The sequence below is a fragment of the Gobius niger genome (genome assembly GCF_951799975.1).
Source record: "Gobius niger genome assembly, chromosome: 11".
NCBI classification, from domain to species: Eukaryota; Metazoa; Chordata; class Actinopteri; order Gobiiformes; family Gobiidae; genus Gobius; species Gobius niger.
In genome coordinates, this window is record NC_136862.1 from 12,383,315 (window position 1) to 12,400,946 (window position 17,632).

Consider the following 17,632-nt stretch of genomic DNA (forward strand, 5'->3'; position numbering starts at 1 on the left):
GGGTTCACTGCCAAAAAATCCCCGATCTTTGCCATTTTCTATTTCAATTCATCTTCCAAGCAAACGTGTTGGCACTGAGTGACTGTGATGTGAATGTTATGAATGCTGGTGAGTGTTTTCGATCCTTTCCTGAAGTGGGACTGGTTTAAAGACGCAAGTAAAATAACAATTGATCATTTTTCTGTATTTTTGAAACCTATCCTGGATATATATATTTGCTATACTGCAAAAAAGTAACAATTGAATTTGAATTTGTCCCTGATTTGAGTAATTCCTTTTAAGAAATCAGTCCACGGAGCTAGTTTTGTTTTACACTTAACCTCATAACCGGCAGGCCTCACCCAGATTTAAAAGCTTCTTGACTGGGGAGCTTACAGCCATGAGTGTAGTCTCATTTGAAAGCTAAGACCAACAAAACTGATCTCAACGGATCATTTTCATTGCATTGTTGCTGTGTTGTTGTTTTTTCCCCTTTTTTTTCATAATTTTGACACTTTTTCTATCGCTTTTTGTAGCTTTTATGTTGCATCTTTGTCACGTTTTTTCCATCACTTTTTTATCACTTTTTTGTTGCATCTTTGTCACATTTTTGCCACTTTTTACATCGCTTTGTCATTTTTTTTTTTGCTTTTTAGTCACTTTTTCTTTCTTCATTTTCATCTAATTTTTGTTGCTATTTTGGTGCTTTTTTCGAGAAGCTTTCATATTTGGGTAACGACAACTTGGAGAAAATGTGCTTGGTTGAGGTGAGGGTTAAGAGGTTAAATAAAGAAAAAAGAAAATCGCACTCAAAATTAGATAAACATTTCTAATGTGCCTGAAGATGGTTGTAGACCTTTTTTTCTTAATCTTAGAGTAAAAAAAACAATCCCATGGACAGATTTCTTGAAATTAATGACTCAAATCAAGCACAAATGAACCTATCTCAAGATGACTTTTTGCAGTGGATCACCTGGCACGTGGCCTCTTTTCTTTTTTAGACTTATGCCACTTGTGCTTTACCCATAAATTGAATGTAGCGATACAATAAATGCATAGTCCTTCCTGGCACAGCTTCAGTGCGCAGCTTGGTACTCACCTGACGACAGTGCATCAGCCCTTCTTCCCCGTGGGCCGGTTTGGAGGTGACCATGTTTTTCTGTAACAAGAGCAACATGGTCAGTGACTTACACATGAGCTCAGTGAAAGCATAAAGTTTTGATCAGTAATTCCAAACCTCCCACGAACACACACACACACACCCTCCACATCACGAAGCCCAAAGCCAAAAAACCTCAGACTCTTGGTGCCGACAGACAGTGAGTCGAGAGGCAGCCGTGGAGCTAATTTTGTGTCACACAGGCCAAGAATGATGTTAAATTAAAAGTCTGAGCCCTGCAACAACAAAGCGCAGCCATGTCAGCAGATCCTACCGGCTTTGTCAGAACAGGCAGTTTTGAGGGGGGAAAAGAGTGGGGATGAAAGGAGATGTGTCACTGCTCCAGAGGGGGGTCTGGCTGCTGGCTCCTGTCCGGCCTGATTCCTGCTTAGTCACCGGGCCGGAGGAGACGCACGCTCAAGTCCAGACCAGTGTCCCTCCTGTAAGAAGGTAGGAACATGCTGGCACCAGTCAACTACCTGGATCAACTCATGTGCTTGTGGAGTTCAGAGAATTTTCACACTTATTTTAATCATTATTTTCATTTCACTGGAGCCATTTGACCAAAAACTCTATGAATCGCTTTGCTGATGAAGACAATTCTGCAGTGACTGAGCTGCAATAACACACAAGTAGAATAATTTGGACATTTTCGCAGTCACGCTATAAAACAACACATGAATAAGCAGAGGTACGACTTCCTCCACCCACTGTACATCAACCAGAACAATTACAGCTGGACTAATTGAACCGAAAATATGTTTTTCTGGTTCAAGGGACTGACACAAAGGGAGCAGTACACAACTGTGTATCAATATTAGAAATACCATAGTGTAATTTCAAGTGACAGGCAGGGAGCCGTAACAAAGGGCGCTTCGAGGAGAGTTTATGTAACTCGTCAAGTAGGTCACACTGTTGTCTTTCAAACATTAAAATGCTACCGTTACTGACCAACACATGCGACATTACAGACCTAATAATGATGCTTGTCTCGGGATGATGAATTGATCGTAATCAAATCAGAATCACTGCAATTAAAATATCTGACTGCAATTAGTTACACAGCACAATATCCTTAACAAAGAAGAAAAAACCCTCTCCTAATGGGGTCTTTTGTGGATGAAACCTGCTAAACCTGTAGCCTAGATCTCTCCAAACATGGTCTGAAATGCTGTGATTTTTGCATTTGTCTCAGCAGTTCATATTTTAATGCACCTGGACATGTTTAAACACACATTTCACACTGAATATCGCAATACTTTCAACTGCAACAAGGCAATTTTCCCGCCGCTCATCTCTGATTAACGCAAACGGTTTATCTTGATCTAGCATCTTTAGACAATTCTGCGCGGATGCTGACGATGTCTGCTGGGAAAGGAGGGTGACACAGTCTTGAGTCAATCATTTGGGTTTACTGATACTGATGAGAACTGCGACGCACTCACGGGGCAGGCCTGAAAGAAGGAAGCATTCACTTCTCCATTCTGCTCAGGCTGACCTCTCAGAATCAGCTCATAAAAGGAACAAGTGCTTAATTTCGAGCAGTTGTGGAGTATCAAAGGGTGACTGTAAGAGCGCCGCTGATTGAATATAAATTGTATTCTAACTTTAGGGAGCACATTTGGCCTATCAAAGCCCTCTTCTTCTGACACACCTCCCATTTCTTTGTCCTCAGCAAAACGCACACGTCCCTGAGAGGCACCGACATTTATTTCCATGACATCACCATCATTCTCCAGTGACCCGCGGCCCCGCAAGCCTTTCAGCCCGGGCACAATCCGAGCCGATGTGTGTGAATAAAAAAAACACACGCTTTTCCTCTGAGACCGAACACACCTGAAGACCAGGTACAGAGCAGGATCCAAAAAACAGCAGCTGTGCTCTGTCACAGACGAGGCGTCCACACCCCCCTTTATCAGCGCCCCATTGGTACATTAACGTGCCCGCATGCATTATTTAAAACCTTTCCCCAGTTTCTACATGAACAGTCAATCCGAGCTCGGACCAATTAAAACCAGGGCGTTAAATAAATGAGAAGAGGGCACATGTGGACACACTGGAAATCTGGGTGAAGCGTTTCTTTTGGGAAGAAGGACACACCTCGCAGGGGGCCCATGGGACCCCTGAGTGTAATCCGCTCCGGTGTTTGTGCGATGGGGCCCCTCCTATTGCCCCCCCCATCTCTCTCTTTTTTGTGTCATTCTTTCTCACCACCCACAGACAAAGTTTTATGAAAAATCACCTCCCATTGCACCTCTTCTCACATGGACAATGCTGTTCAACACTGGTAATATGTTCTAGCGCCTTCTGTGGATGTTGCAATTTAAGGAACGATTTACTGCAACAAATTACAGAGACACATCATTTTTCATCATTTCTGTCGACTATAGGGCAGTTTCATTTCATTGAGCCTCATCGTAACATACTGTTAAGCTCCCTGACTGCTCTTACACTCATACAATGCACTCTGCCGTACTTTGACAGTGTACTTAAGGTGCACTGTAACTCCTGCAGCTGCTGACACAAAATGGTTGACTCCCCTCTTCTTTGGCAGCACAAAATGGCCTCCCTAATCCCATCTGGGAACAGTAGAGTGCAGAGATGCTTGTACAGTACACCAGCCGTTTTTTTAGACTGACCTGCACAGTGGTATATTCGATCTTTACATAGATCTATTTCAACAAATTAAATGCACCGTTAATGAAAATCTATTTAATCTCTCAAATACAGATTCCACAGATTCTGGCAGAGACATATTCACACTTTTTCCTCCTTTTTATAGAAGCAAAAAATTAAAGTGAATTACTTCTGTCTTGGCCTAAAACATAGATATTTGATATTTTTGTCATTTTTTCAGCTTACTTACTTTTGGACAGTTCAAGCAATTTGAAAAAGAAAACAAAAACCTTCTTCACTAAAGAATGGCTGTAAATATTTCAACCACAAACTCTAATCAAACATTACACAGACAGTAAATGAGGCCAGTAAAAATATAACTAAATACTAAATAAATTGTGTATTCCTCTGTGATTGAATAATCTGCACGCTCTGCTGCATTTGGGTCATATCTATCACCTGCTTTTACGTATAAGACTTTTGTACATTGTTTTACTCTGTATTTTAAACAGGCTTTATTTTAAATGTAGATTTTACCACATCCTTGTGTCTGTTGCAAATACTTACAAAGAGACAGAATTAAACGCCCTTTTTCAAAGTTTCTTCCAGTCGTCAAACTTGTGCGATTCCTGCAAAGAAAGAAGAGGGAAAAGATGAGACTATTTGATTTACTCACATCTGTCGGTTTATTTTATAATTTATGAATAACGATAGTTCACACTGAGTCAGCAGTGGCAGCAGCAGCAGCAATAAAACAGGAAATACACAAAGAATTATACAATAATTACATTGTGAAAAAGTAACTTTCATTCTTCAATTAATTACATCTTTTAAATTTGAAACAAAAAATATTTGGACATAATTAATAAGATGTTAAAGGGGATCAGGAAATATCATTTGAAAAGCATGAAAAAGCTTGAGTTTGCAGACAGATTTTTGCATCTATCTCCTGAAGTAGCAGAGCGGAAAAAACTATCAAAATAGTTAGATAAAAATATAAATCTGATGTAAATAATGTCCACTTTAATATTCTTTGTTTTGCAACAGAGTTTCAGGCAGAGTCTCTGCTCAGGCCTTGATCTGCTCTCAGACTTCTCAAGTTATTTACACAATTAAACACAGTCTGAATTCGTTTCAAACTTTAATAATAGCTACATTTACTTTGTTCTCAAACGAAAAAAATGCTTTTTGTGAGTGTGTAATGCTCTGACGGTTTGTAATTAAATCTAAAAGAGTTGCTGCAACAGTTTGTTCTCTGCTCTCAGAGCCTCGGCTGCACCACTTCACAACTGACACAAATGTTAGGAATTTAAATAAAACTGATTTTTCTTATTTCTCGTGAGTTGTTAAAGAGTGCAGATTGTTGTCACCACAAAATGTATATATTTATTAAAATATATTGCAGATTTTCTTCCCAATTTTTCGTAAGTGCTGTCAATTATTTGTCTATTTTCTATTTAAAAAGGGCACAGAAAAATAGTCAGAGCTTATTAATCTGATTAAAATGTATTGAAAAAAATATATTTTAGGAATATAATTCACTTTTTTTTTGTTTTCTAATTGTAAATTACCTAAATGGCAGATTGTCATCACAGCTGAATTAAAAACCTGCTGTACTATATACTTCACATATCAGCTTATATATAAACTTTAAAAAAAACATTTATTTTTAGGCAGCTTTGATTAGTGCCATATTATACTTTTCTTGTCAAAACAAAGAAAACATTTTGTTCACCCTGTGACTCACAAATTCTTATTTTTTTGGCCGGTCTGACCTCGTCTTCCTGACAGCCACACAAAAGACCCTTTGCACCAAAATGACACAGATTTTTTCCTGAACACTTTCTGGAAACACAAGCCCTAATCTCTATGGACTTTACTGAAAACTGCTTCTGGGAACAGACTGAGCGCCAAGGACTTTTCACCCTTAAAGACACAATAGACAAAATGTACTTTCAGCAAAGAAGCAGAACATGTGTTCCTGCTCAATTTACTACATTAAATTATAATATAATTATTATTCATGATTGAAATGGCCACAATAAATTAAAAACAGTAAGAATTTAGAAGTACACATTTAAAAAAGGTTTTGTGACCGACTGACGGAGCTGACAATACCTTTGTATTTTTAAACCTGGAGATTTGCAAATAAATATTTGTTTTCTTAGTAATTGGTTTTCAAATGTATAGAAATTAACTTTTTACTCCAAATTTACAATTTTATTCACACAATTTCAAGTGGATTTTGATTTACATTTTGTTCAGCAAAAACATTTTTCTTTTATCCATCTTAATAAACAACTTGAGTTTACATTTCTCTGAGGTTACAGTTAAATTTAGCAGCTGCTAATTACAGACATCTAAAGACAGACTTTTGTTTCCAGCCAGGCAAATATATAAATGTGTGCAAACACTGAACACAACTCTTTTAGTGCATTACCAATTATATTTCAGATTAAATCATGTTTTAAAAAGGTTTTTGTGATTTCTTTTCTTCACAAACCGTGATTTTTTTCGGGGTGTGAAATAGTATTTGACGAGGAAAAAAAAAATCATGGGTAAAAAGGGGATTCTGCAACGATATAAAGACTTTGCATAAAGATGAATTTGAGGATCCAAAGTAGGGCCTTCTGTGAGCCCGAAACACTGAGGTGCTGAGGGGAGGGCTGATACTCGATCTGACCTAATATGGTCAATAGAACGAGTACAGTGAGGTACATTCTTCGCAGTGCTGCCCAGCAGCCAGGAAATTTGAGAGACAAGGGAGGGGACCTAATAAGGTCATGGTGGGGGGAGCAAATGGACCACAAATCTCATTGGTTTACAGTTTGAATTTGTCTTTCTACCAGTAACCAATCGTGTGGCGCTTCTCATTGGGTAAGTTGAAGAGTTTTAATTGGTCGTCCTGAGCGTGCACATGCAGATGTGAGCGAGTGCATGTGTGTCCTGCTCAGCTGGTGGGACAGAGGAAGGGAAGGAATGCTTATGGTTAGTTTACAGCTGAACCACCGAGTGCTGTCTGGGATGGGAACACCTGACAAAGCCAATGCCACAAAAACCATGTGTGTCTGAGGCAGATGTGCTCCTAGTTCACTGTGTGACATGAGGACATTAGCGCTGCTGACATTAGAGACGCTTGGAGCCGTGTCATATCGCCGCAGCATGAGCTCTGGCCCCGGAGGAGGAGAGGGGAGGCGCTTTGTGAGTGAACGAGTGACACTGATTTACTGCACTTGAACTACTCTCAGGCTCTCCCTTTCTTGTGCCTTTCTGGATCAGAGAAGATGACTGGGGTTCAGACATCCAGACTCTGTTGTTGGCGGCTTATGGAAAATCACCATCTACGCCGGGCACCTCGCCAAGGCTGCCAGCTGCTCCCCACCACGCCGCACCACCCCCCTCACTACCGGCCTGTAGGGCTGGGCTTAGGAGCAATTACATTTGGGAAGATCTTGTCAAGGGTGCAGCGTCATTAAAGCCATGGAGGCTTTGGTATTGGGTTTGGCTGCTTGACACAATTGGTTTACTCAGCAGTCTACACTTCTACCACATGAAATGACCTCAGAGGGAGCAGTAGTTCCATTTGAGCACACAGGTGGTTGAAATGATCACGTCATCACCTGGTTTACATTTGAATAAGACACACTTATGAGTGTCTTGTTTATGCAAAACACTTAACGCTTGGGGAAGTTGTCAGTCGATGCACAATGTAACTCCTCTTATAACATCACACACGTCATGTATTCACTGTATTGCTTTAAAAACGTTTAAAATGACAAAGATGAATAGTGAAAATGTTTTTAAAAGTTCAAATATTTATTTCACTTTATTAACACAATGTTTTCTGAAGATTTTGATAGTGCTTCGGGGTACAGAGTTCAAACAGACAAAACATGTGCAGGAACAAGGCACTCTGCTACATGTGGAAAATTCAAGTGTCAGACAAGGAAAAATCTATGCATAGCCTATACAAGAGTCAACACCCACGCAGGTTTTTTTTCTCTCTCTCTCTCTCTCCACCTCCCGCTCGCTGCCTTCTCTTTTTTTTTCTCAATGAAACTCTTTCACACAGAGGACACACATCTCCGGAGAAGCTGTGTGCCCCTGCCTCAAAGACGGTTAAAGTTCATCTCATTAACTCCTGACAAGCCCCCGCCCTCCTCACATGTACAGGAAGCGGAGCGATTAGGACGCCCTGACGCAACCGGAGCCACGGACGCCTTTCAAGATGAGGAGGAGGGGTGGGGTGGTGGGGGGTTAAAATGGACATTGATACAAGCACATCCTATTCTGTCCGGACGCACACACAAAACGCACCCCTGAGTCCACGTTGACAAATTCTTTAACAAGCTGTGGTTAAAGGGAAGCTGGTTTTACTCTGAGTCACCCCCCTCCTTTCAAACAGTTTACTGGAAATAAAGAGGGAGGAGAAAGGAGGGGGCATTTTCAGAGAAGTCACGTGACCAAGCCAGGCAAACCACAGCACAGAGAGCCTTTGAGTGCAGTCGGCCAGGGGGAAGGCAGCACACGCCCAGCGCAGATGGCCCTGATTTGAGTTACAGGAGATACGATCCTGGGAGTTGGCAATCATGAATTCACAGCCTGTTAACCCCTTCCGTGCCAGATGATAAAAGACAAGTGAGGAAGTTGATCTATCAAGTTACAGGAAACGCCAGGCTTGATCTATGTGGCATCACCCCAGAAAGCCTCTAAGCTATGAGAGGAGGGCGCTAAAAAAAAAAAAAGTCCATGTACAGGACACCATTGTCTGGGACATGAAAAGCATGACTTCATAATTCTTGAATAGCTCTGTGAATGAATGGACGGTTTAAAAAAAAAAAAAAAGGAAAAAAAAAAGTAGGGTTTGCAGCAGTGTATCACGTGCACATGAGGAAGGAAGTTGGTATGTGTAGGCTGCTGAAAAATACCACTCTGTTGAGGTCAAAAAGTTGGCAACTACGCACTATTAACTGGATTCTGTTAAAATGCTGTGCTACTAAAGGAAGTTGCATTACGGTTAATCAGTGCACAACAAGCCAATATAATCCAGTAACATTTCAAATCCAGGTTGCACTCGCTCTTTTCATTTCAGCGCATGACACGAGCTGATAAATCTCCTGAAAGGTGCTTGGCTCTGAGTCCAAAGGTTGTTGGAAAAAAAAACACCGGATGCTGGAGAATCTCTTCAGGCAAAACAGGGAACCCTGAGAACATCCAAATGATGGTAAAGCCCTGGCCAGAGGAAAATGTTTCCGTGTGCGGAGCTGATGAAAACAACCTGCCTCCAGATGCGCTCCAATCAGACCAACGCATATTTCGCATGAACACCGAGGGAGAGAGAGCGCCGCACACTTTCAACCAGTTATGATAAATGACCCTGACTGACTCACAATAAAACAGACAACTGACAAACAGCCCAGTACAGATGCATCAGCGCAACAGCAGCCCTCGTGGCTTCTCTTTGCTGCTGCGGCGCAAATGTGATGCTCCTTTCCTGCAAGAAGGACAAAGAAACCCTGGTCCACAGAAGAATGCATGAAGCCGAATGCCTCGGTCCATCTCACAGCCGCCTGTCTTCACGTTGCGCATTGCTGAATTCTCAGAGTTTAAGTGGGAAGAGCCGCTGTATCAGCACCAGCAGCGCAGATGATGTAAGCGGTCCACTCTGACTTGAGGTCTGAACACAATAGCTGCTTCTGGTGCCAACCAAACCAGATGTCCACAGCTGTATTAATAGTTGACCGCTGACCAAAGAAATAATACAGTCTTAGGCGGTATATAGAAGCGTTACCGACTTGCCATTTATTTCAAATTACTATGAATTTATGGCCAAAAATATGTGCAACGTTCCAGAACAACGTTGCTATCAGGTGATCTGTCTGTGTTACAGCACAAACATGTAGTTGGATGTTTTAACTCAAACAACACATGCTGTTTGAAAATGATATCCAGTGAAATCATAATTTATCATTATTGTGTGGATGTTGAGTAACTTTTCTGTTGTTCTTTTAAAACTACCCTTGATACATTGTACCTAACTAAATTTAGTACAATGTAATGTGCTTTGTAACAGTCTGTAATAAGTTGTACCTATAGGTTAGATTAGGGCTGGGCGATATATTGATATTTAAGATATATCGATATATTTTTGAATGAGATATGGAATTAGACCATATCATATAGCACACATTGGGATATTTCAAATTCAGATAAGCTTTTAAATTAACAAAAAGAAACACGTAATCTCAAGCTGATTTTTTTTTATTTTTTAAAGTTACTTATTCTTAAACTGAGCAATGTATGTTATCTCTTAATATATAAATGCTGCCCTAGTTTCCTTTCTAGGATATTTTATGTAAGATGTTTTTTTTTTAAATTTATTTAAATGTGCACCTTACGGAGCTTTATACAGTGTTTATGTTTACATTTCATAAAGACTTTTCAATAAAACTGCTTAACATTTCATTTCACAGCTCTCATTTTGCGGAAAAGATATCGGGATATAATCGTATATCGTTGTTCAACCAAAATATATCGGGATATGACTTTTGGCCCATATTGCCCAGCCCTAGGTTAGATACACAATGAAATAATATGTATTTGTCATTCGTAGGTTCATAATGTAATAAGACATAATTCTAACTCTAACCCTAACCTTAAGCCCTGACCCTAAGGGTCTCGTGTCCTATTACATGATGTACTTACAAAGTACTAATACAAGTTATTCCATTGTGTACGTACTACACAGGTACAAGTTATTACAGATTGTTACACAGCACATTACATTGTAGTAAATTTAGTTAAGTACAATGTATCAAGGTACTGTACGATAAAGTGATACCCATTATTATATTAATGCTGGGATACCTGATTTTGACATTTATTTTTGCCACCTCAGAGTTTCAACACAGCAAAACACAGTTGTTGTATTGTCTTCACCTAACGTTTTATTGAGCAATGGATGATAGAAGTCTATTCTAAATTAGGGGAATTTATCTTGGAGTCACCACTCAATGCTGTATATGGGTGTGAAATGTGCATATAATTACATTCTTTTAACAAATTGAATACATAGGAGGGACTGCGAGAGCTACAAACAAGTTTGGGCTAAAACAAACAATGTCACTGGTTGAACAGAAAAAATCAGGTACCCCAGCTTTCAGTTGAATCAAATTGAGTTTGTTTAAGCCACACAGTCATGTCCCCTTCGACCTGACTTTTCTGTAACTTTACAGGGAGCGGGACGTCTCCAGCTCGTCTCCATGGCGATGTCGACTAAAGGCAGCCAAACATGAGCCTCATCTAAATCCATTCCCTACACAAAATAGCATTTTCTGTGTCTCGCTGGTAATTAGGAGCACGTTTTATAATGCTGTATAATCCACAATGTTACGCAGTGTTGCCAGTGTTTAAATGGAGGGTTTTATGCTGACATATTAAATACCTAAAACCATAGGTGGGTAGTGTAGCCAAAATATTTGCTCAAGTAAGAGTAATGTTAATTTTAATCAAGCAGAAGCAGAAAGTAGAGACCCAAATATTTACTCAGGTAAAAGATAAAAGGAATGGATAATATACTAGAACAGTTTTCGTACGTCATCATCGAGCACTGACGTCAGGTTAACTCACTGTGGAATCAGTAACTTTATGTTTTATGTTCCGCTTTACTTATTCATCCAATCACGCAATCCTCCATCCCCATATGTATCCCATTTGCCTCTTCTATTGTGTCCTGTGTCCTCCTCGCTTATAAATATGCACTTTATATCTCATATACCCATCACTTTATACCTGTGTATTACCTATCGCTTAAAGGGACTGTACAGAGTTTAAAAATGTAAAAAGTAAGTATTTCCCTCCCCTTACATGTTCCAGCAATGTCCTAATGTGTAGAATGAGCCCAGACCTGTTCACCACAACTGCCTCTAAAATCTTGCACTGTCACTCAAAAAGGTGTTAATTCGGGTCCGAAGTGCCGTCATGCACGAGCTTAATACAGAAGGTGCAGTTACACGTATGATCTGAGGTGGCAGTAGTGAGTATAAAAATGAACAACGTGCATCTAGCTCCTTTAATATATATTTAAAAAAAAAAGGTAACTTCATGTTTTACTCAAGAAAGAGTACTTAACAAAAAGTACTATGTGATAAAAGAGCACAAGTTACTCCGGTTCTTAGACTTGGAACAGGGTGTTCTACAGATGGCACTAAGTCAAATTTTATGCTTTTTAATGACATTTTAAAGCCTAATTACTATATTCTTAACGCCACAAATAAAAATCTTGGCGTATTTAATTGAATAAGACTTGTAAACATTTAATCAAATGGGAGAGAAGGAAAATGTTGCTGTTTATTCAGGCAACAGCTTTTGTGTTTTGACGAATCTACGCAGTAAAAATAGCTCAACAATGTCATTGGAGTGGATTCTGTCTCTGAGGGAAAAAAAAGAAAGAAATTTAGATTTAATGCCAATACGATTTAATTACTTTTAAGGACTTAACTGTAATAACTTTAAATGTTTAGTAAGTAAACCCTGTGGAATAAACGTAGCCTCTATAGCACACTATAAATTACTGTCAAAGTCCCGATTTAATACAGAACATGTGATAATGTAACACATGAGCGTGTACTGCACATTTCTGGGCAGTGTTTTGACGGTACTTGACCCGTCTGGCCCGAAGCTGCAGCGAGTGGCGTGTTCCCGAGGATGAAGACACTGCCAGATGTGATGAAATGCCTGGCCCGAACCACAGGCATATTCCCACTCTTTCTTCCATTCATAATGAGAGGGTGGAAACTAAATATTTACAAAGAAATGCTTTCCATTGTTGAGACATTAGCCGCTATGACGCAAGGACATTATCTAAGAGGAACGTTTTAAAGATATGCTCGATCTAAATACTCTGAAGTCGTGTATGGGGCGACATTTCTCTAGTATTTTGATAGACTGATACATTTGGAAGAGTTCTGACTACTGTAGATATTAGGGACTGTCACCTGTGTCCAGCAACACCTTTGACTTCTTGAAATCACCGGTGCTTTCGACGGCAACCTGTTTACACAAAGAAAGGGAAACACAGAAAAAAAAACTGTCAAAATATTTCAAATGTTAATTATACAAAAGAGAAGGAAATTGATGCTGATTATTAAACAATAAGGCACACATAAAACATTTAGGTCAGCAGAGGTGAAAAACCAGATGCCACTTCTAAACGGCATATCAAAATTCTTCACGGTTAAGTGCTACACTACAAAACCACTTTGGACATGTGGAATGCAGAGGTTCTGGAAAATTTAGGAAGTGCTAACAACCTCAGGGGGGTCTCGCAGAACCAACATATCAATATCCGAGAACCTAAAGGCGGTAGCTGTAAAGTGCCGAAACATGTGCGACGGAGGGGAGGCTTAACGGGGAAAAAAGCGGAAATGATTCGGAGGAAGATAAATCCTGGTTTCTCGGCCGGTTCAACGGGTTCATGCAGTCTAAGCGTGAGGACGGGAGAGTGTGGGGAGACCGGGAGGTTTCCTTTAGACCTGTGCTTCTCAAACTGGGCATCATTTACCACTGGTGCTTCTTTAGAGTCAGCTGCATTTTTTGACTTTATTCCTTTAAGTTTGGGATAATAATTTATGCTTCAGTAAAGAGTTTCCCAGCAAGGGGTACGGGAACCTCAGAGATTGGGCGAGCACTTAGCAGGGAGTGATTGGAATTAATTTAGATCTAAGAGGAAGGTTTAACTGAACAGTGTTTCAACTTTATTGTAAATATAAATTTCCAGTTCCAGAGTTTCAGAGTCTTTTTAACCAAGTGCATTTTCTCCGGTTCAGCATTACCCAAATCTAAAAGCTTCTCGACTGGAGCCAGTGTAGAGCCTTATTTGAAAGCAAAGACCTAGAAAACGGATCTTATACCTTGCATTATTGCCGTGTTGTCGTCACTTTTGAGGGGTTTTTTTTAAATTACATTTTTGTCCCTTTTTTGTGGCTTTTTCATCCTTGTTTTCGTCTGGTTTTCATCACTGTTTTGTTGATCTTTTTTTTTCTTCACTTTTTGCTGCCTTTAGTTCAAATCAAATCGGTATGAAGCGCTTTTCATACCGAAAGCTATCACAAAGCGCTTCACAGATTACAACATTTAAAACAATACACCTGGCGAACCCTCACATCCCGGATATAAACAAACGTTACACACACTCAAACTTTTTTCAGTAACTAAGGAATATAACATATTACTGAGACAAAATATGGGAATATATTAGTCATTACAATTTAAGCAACTCATGAAAAAATAACATGCAACGTGCCAAATCAAGTTGGACACTGGTGTATTAGATCTGCATTTACAAAACACAAGAGAATGGGGGAAAGCAAAGGAAAAAGAAATCTCCTACTGCACTTTTGCTCGTGGCAGTTTTACTATTTTCAGTTTACATATTGCCAAAAGTAACTCAAAAGTAACTCAAAGTAGTGTAACTCAGCTACAGTTGTGAGAAATATGTAATACAAACTTATTACATTTTTTTAAGCTGTCACTAATATAAAATATATTACAATTTTGAAGTAACTTGCCCAACACTGTATAAGGCTGGATGGACACTAGTTGATTTTTTTTGTTACTCTTTTATGGCATTTTTGTTGTCATATTGACACTTGCTTTATTCAAGAAGCTTTTAGATATGGGTAAAGCCAAACTGGAGAAAATGTGCTCTGTTTAGGTGTGTGTTAAGAGAAAAATACTCAAGCAATACTCAACTAAATACCAATAAATCTGAGTTAGTGGATCATTTTCTCAATAATTGGTTGCCCCTTCCAGTTAAAGGCTACTTTGAGAAGAAATGAGAGACTCAAGGGGTGCTCTAGGCACAAAAGGGTGTTTTCCAGACAGCTGTGGCAATCAGATCATTTTCTTGTAGTAGATTAAGCTTCATTTTGCACCTTAGATCTACATTGTTAACGTTAAATCTGTGAAAGAAAAACAGACCATGCATGTGCACTATTGTGTGTCAAAATGTAGCGCATTTTCCTCCAGTCAGAGACGAAATTAGCACAGTGTTAGCTTTGGCGGTCCGCCCCGTTCACGTCTCTACTCTGTCAGAACGTTCTCTGTTCATAGCGATATGAACGAGATTCTAATTCTGCCTCTGACTTTCACGGTGTAATAACTGAGTAATTAAGGTTGTGCAGCTTTAAGACAAAGTTTAGTCCAATTTTATTTCTCTACCTTTCCCTGTCATATAAAAATATAATAAAAAAAAGAGTTAAACCCTTTGTAGACCCGGTTTTAGTCTGATTTGATCTAGGGTTGAATACCAGGTCAAACATATTATGAGGTGGTACTTTGTATAAAAGGTTTACAATTCTTTTATTGCTGGCAGCAGCTTTCATGTACGTCACAAGCCACTTTGATTCACTGATGCTTTTTTTAAGGAATTAGGCGAGACAAGACAGCTGAATGGGGGCGATGAGCGGAGAGACATTCAGCAAATTGTTCAACCTCTTACCCCCCGCCTAACCCTCCTGTTCGGCTTTACCCAAATCTAAAAGCTTCTCGACCGGGGAGCAGTGTAATGCCTCATTTGAAAGCTAAGGCCTACAAAACTGATCCTAACTTTGTTGTGTTTTTGCTGGTGTTTCATCGTTTCAGTTTAGTTTAGTTTATTAATCTGTGTAAAAATAGCCGCTTTGAAATGTAAGGTTCTCTTTTACTAATGAGGCAAATCAAAACTCGATGCTGCTAATTGTATAATTGTATAATTGATAAAGTAACTTCAACTTTCCACTGTGATCGGATTCTGTGAGTATGTATAATCTATTTTTTGCTGTTGTTTCCTTTTCTTTTGTACTATGTTCCTTTGTATTATTTTATTGTATGGATTTTGGGGGTGGGCGCTTATAAGCTCTTGTTTTTCGGCCCACTCCTTTTGTGTGAGTGTTAACTGCTCAAATAAACAAATAAACTAAACTAAACTTTATTGAAAGGACAGTGTGCAGTTACATTAAACAGATGGCTGCACCAGATTTAGCACTATGGTAATTTCCATCAGTAGTCCTACATAAGTAAAACTACAAAACAAAATTAAGAATTACATATCACAGGCATTTACAACTACATTGTGAGTTGTAAATTGTAAATTACATTGTAAATTTTTTTTTTGGTCACCTTTTTTGTTGTTTTTTAGTCACTTTTTTGTTGTGTTATTGTTGCTTTTCTGGTATGTTTTTGTCGCTCTTTTGTTGTTTCTTTGTCACTTTTTTGTCACTTATTTTTTGCTTTTTCATCCTCGCTTTCGTTGCTATTTTGACACTTTTTTTTTTAAAGAAGCCTTTAGATTTGGGTAAAGCCAAAGTGGAGGAAAATGTGCTTGGTTCAGGAGGGGCTTAAAAGGTTAATCCAGGACTCGGATCCACGATGCTTAGGACAGAACAATGAACTGCGATACCATAGACCAGGGGTGTCCAAACTGCGGCCTGGGGGCCAAATGCAGCCCTCAGACAATTTTTGGTGGCCCTCAGACTTGTTGTTGAATCACTAAACATCACCTTTTTATTTCAAGTTTAATAATTCTACACAATTCTAACCTAACAACTAACATTTCATTGTGAGGCAGAGCTGGCATTCAGGTTTTAATCATAAATAAAGATGTGGGGCACAATTTTAACTTCTGCTAAATACACCTAATCGAAGGTTTCGCGTTACTGACCACCAATCTGTGGCCCCTCACCCTGTATACGCTTCAATATGCGGCCCCCCATGATAAAAGTTTGGACACCCCTGACCATAGACTATAAGCTCCTCTTTTAACTGGATAGACCTAGAATGTCTTTTATAGGGGAGTCCCAGCCCCAGAGGAAACTCTATTATACGTGTTTTATCTTTTGTGGTATAGGGGAAATCGTAGCACTCGGGAAAACCTGCAAATTCGAGCCAGAAAGTTCACATTTGGACCAGGGAATCCCACCCAGGACCTTCTTGCTGCGAGGCACGGACGCCACCGTGTCGTTCACTCACATACAAACGAGACTAATGAAGATGCTTTACATGGAAAAAGGCCTGTTTGAATAACATAGTCATTTGCATGCACAATACTTTCCCATAGAAGCACCATTTAATCAGACATCATTAATGAGCAGTAAGCGCCACAAGAGCATCAACAGGAAAACTTAAAGAACAAACACGATTATTCATAAGACGCTGGCAGGCCTCTTCTTTTATATTCACGGACACCACTTTCCTTGTTAGCGCCACACTCTTTGATGATCTCTGCCAGTTTCCTTCATAATAGAGACATGCCTTAATCTTGTAGGCAGCTGCACCATTCATGGGCCCTGCCTCTGTTTGTAAGCATTTGCAACTCTGAAGAAAGGAGCGTGCCAGCGAAATCTGTCCACCTGCACAGAGGAGCGGTTTGAAGTGGGACGCTTAATTCTAAGGCGGCCGCAGTGATGGACAGAAGGCCTAAAAAAAAAAAAAAAAAAGACAAAGGAGGCAGAGACAGGGGGAAAGAGAGGAGCCGCTGGTCTCGTCGTCTCTAGATAGGGCAGAGCCGGTGGGCAGGACCAGGCGGAGGAGGGGGGTTTTCTGTTGTGGGCGCAGTGAAAGCACAGGCGCAACAGGTGTCTCCAACTGTAGGTCTGTGTCAGCTGAGCCCGGTGCTGCCAAGGGTCACGGAAAAATCCATCCACCCACACACGCACAAGTCGCACACACACACGTCACGACAGATTCAGGCACTAAAGAGGGTTCAGGAAGTATTCACACCCCTCACAACCCCTGAATAGTCCAAGGTGGAGTCTCACATTGACAATGTTCAATTTATCCTTGTTATTCTTGAAACATCTACAATCAGGCTTTATTATGGGGGATGTGTACTTTCTACAT

At 39.9% G+C, this 17,632-nt stretch overlaps 1 long non-coding RNA gene across 2 annotated transcripts in view; it reads right to left on the reverse strand.

The window, feature by feature from the left end:
• Window positions 1-1,001: 1,001 nt before the first annotated feature.
• LOC306970032 overlaps window positions 1,002-17,632 on the reverse strand; it is a 30,664-nt gene continuing 14,033 nt past the window's right edge. For both annotated transcript variants that reach the window (XR_013793370.1, XR_013793371.1), the window contains 3 exons: window positions 12,751-12,805; window positions 4,322-4,383; window positions 1,002-1,138 (listed from right to left, as the gene is read on the reverse strand). This is a non-coding gene — a long non-coding RNA (uncharacterized lncRNA). The remainder of the gene's footprint in view (window positions 1,139-4,321; window positions 4,384-12,750; window positions 12,806-17,632) is intronic.